General features: G+C 34.0%; 1 long non-coding RNA gene across 1 annotated transcript; it reads left to right on the top strand.

The window, feature by feature from the left end:
* Nucleotides 1–654: 654 nt before the first annotated feature.
* LOC128523915 (uncharacterized) lies at nt 655–2131 on the top strand. The gene is made up of 3 exons (XR_008360473.1): nt 655–804; nt 891–986; nt 2004–2131. It is a non-coding gene; the product is annotated as an uncharacterized LOC128523915 (long non-coding RNA).
* The last annotated feature ends 842 nt before the right edge of the window (nt 2132–2973 follow it).

Below are 2973 nucleotides of genomic sequence, written 5' to 3'. Positions count from 1 at the left end.
GTCCTTGAGACACTAGCAAAGACAATATTTCGTTACACTGCATATCCAACGGGTGTCCAAATTATGAATGTAGTGGAGATGTTGATTGAAAAATATCCATGCCTCAAAGAGCCAGGGTCCTTTAATGGACAATATGGGTGGCAACAAAGGATTAAATATAAAATGGGAAATTATCGAGCCAAATTAAGCGGTAGCCAGCTTTCTTGCCCAGAGCTTGAGGTGAACCGGAAAAGGAAGACAAATGAAAACCCTACTCCAAAAGGCCTCAAAAGACCTAGGAAGGCTGAAGTAAATTACTTGCCACAATTTCCATTTGGGGAAACAGAAAAAAGTTTAGAGAAGGAGAGAGTAGATCTCCTTAAAGAAATTAGGAAAAAAAAAACAACAAAAACATAATTGGTGAGAAAATGGAGAAGGCTTTCTCCTATCGAAGAACAGAAGTAGTTAAGGACTGCCCTGCTGTTAAAGATTTCATGGAGAGATGGCCAGCCCTTTTCAGTGAATCTGAGGTAAACTTCAGTTCTTTTCTTTGTTGGCATAATATGCAGTGATTTTAAATAAAAAAATTTGAAGTGCAATACAAAAATTTACCAATGCACTCAACTGTAATCATCACTTGATTGTGTTACATTTTATTTTCTGTTTTAGATTAAGAATGAATTTAGAAGAATCACCACAATTTCCTTGGAGCGTACATTCTTGGAAAAGCTGGACTTCTACACTTCAAAACTCCTGGCTTTGTTTGAGATGAAGGGTGGGGTTGCTGGCATAAGAATTAGACATTTGCTGGATTCACTCAGCCAGGTAAAATGTAAATTTTGTTCACAATTGTGAATCACTCTGTAAATATGTTATTAATGTTCACTGCATTTTACTTCTGTTTTTAACAGCAAGAAGATAGGCTTGAAGATCGGCGAGACGTTGTGATTCGCTGCCTCCTGTCTTTCCTTGGAGAATCAGCTGAGGAGCTCATTGAAGACCACCAGGTAGTACAGTTCAATTAAATTCAAATTTATTTATATAGTGCTTTGTACAGTGTACAATGTTACATGGCAGCTTTACAAAAAACACAATGTTGAATGATCAATACATTGAAACAAATAAAAGAAAAAGTAATAATCAATTATTAGTCTAGTGCTGACTTTGTTTGAAGTCCTTGCATGGCCCGGTGTCATCAAGTCTTGGGTCATCTAACGTCTTACTGGGAGGTGGGGTCCAGACATGGATATACAATAATTAGTGTAGCAGCTAGCCGTAAGCTTGCTACATACACAGCTACATCCAATTCTATTTTTTCTTGATTTTGGATGTAGACAGTAGTGGTTTGACTGATATACTGTATTTGTGTTATGTGGTAGATGTTCTTTTTATTTCTGAGCCATTAAACCGTCTACAAGCAAATCTTCCACAATCGTTGTTTTTTTGCAGAATTTTCTGCATATTTGAACCCTGTCAAGCACTGACGATGATGCTGAGATCCATGTTTTCATACTGAGGAAAATTGAAAGGCTTATACACTATTGTTACAAAACTTAAAGAACACCCAGTGATGGTCAAGAAGGCAGCACCATACATTTAACTTGGACAGGATTTCCAGTGCAAATTGTTATTTTGTTTATATTTATCATTTATATATTGTCTTTCCCATTCAAATGTTTCCCAAAAAACATAATAATTTACACCAATTATCATTTCCAGAGGTTTACACCCTCCTGACTCTAAATGTACGGTGTTATCTTTATTAGCATCACTAAATGTTTCTATCTACTGTAATAATTGTGTATGAGTCTCATTATTGTAACTTACATGTAACAGCATACAACTATTACAGCATACAGATACTGCTGAAGAAACTGCATATTGCGTTTAAATATGCAGAAAATGCTAAATATACTAAAGAGTAGTGGACAGTTTGTCTCAGAACAGGAACCCACTAAGGAAAATTGAAAAAGTGATACTGTACAGTATTTTAACCACTTTGCACTGATTTGTATATTTCACAGGATGTCAGCAGAGACATGATTAAGGATACTTTCTCCAGTCATGTCATGAAAATCATCGTACTGAGCAGATCTGTAGAAGAGGAAGATGCCAGTATATCTAATGTCATCATTGTCATCGAGGGAACTGAGGTGCTGCTGGGATGTAAAAGCTGAGAAACACATTTGAAGTGTTTCAGAAAATCTTTCTTGGGATAGATGCTTTAAAATTTTCTCCAACGGTTAACTCTTTGCATAGAAAGCTTCTAATGTTCTACTAGTTGGGCACTACTTGCACTTATTTACACTACTTATGCTGTTTTCCTGTTTTTTGTTTTTTTTTGCAAGAAAGGTTGTTCAGAAAACAACTACAACTTCAACTACAGTACTGTTTAACATAACCATTCTTATGCATTTTAAGTAATGCTATTCTGCTGGAGACTATTGATGCAGAGTTTTATTATTATTTTATTTCATGTTTTTGTTCCCTTAGTTTAATCTTATTGAAATTAAAGTTAGCTAATGAAAGGCAGCTACTAGTTTGACATTATTTGCACTTTTATACTTTTGTATTTGATATCTGCAACTGAGATTGTTTTAAAATGTTTGTTATATTTAAAGGTTTTATATGTTTAAATGTTTATGCATTTTAATGCACTGTGTGGTTGTTCTAAAAAGGTTTACTGGAGTAAAATGCACTATAGTGCACCATTTACCAGAACCAGCAAACAAATGCAGTTTTACTATTTTTTTATTTCATGCTCTCATCTGTTAAGGAATCTTATAGAAATAAAAGTATTCAAGTAAAATGTATGTCAGTGTTATTTTATTGACCACCATTTTAATACATAAACAATAATATTGAAAGTAAAGGCTACTCAATTTACAATAAGATAACTAGGATTATTGTGTAAAAAAAAAAAAAACATTTATAAGCATTCCTTGAGTAAAATATATAAATAAACAGTCAAACAAGTTTACTGGGAAATTCCAA

The sequence above is a fragment of the Clarias gariepinus genome, chromosome 5 (assembly GCF_024256425.1).
Source record: "Clarias gariepinus isolate MV-2021 ecotype Netherlands chromosome 5, CGAR_prim_01v2, whole genome shotgun sequence".
Lineage (NCBI taxonomy): Eukaryota > Metazoa > Chordata > Actinopteri > Siluriformes > Clariidae > Clarias > Clarias gariepinus.
The sequence above is the reverse complement of the archived record's forward strand: the minus strand, read 5'-3'. Positions and strand labels throughout refer to the sequence as shown.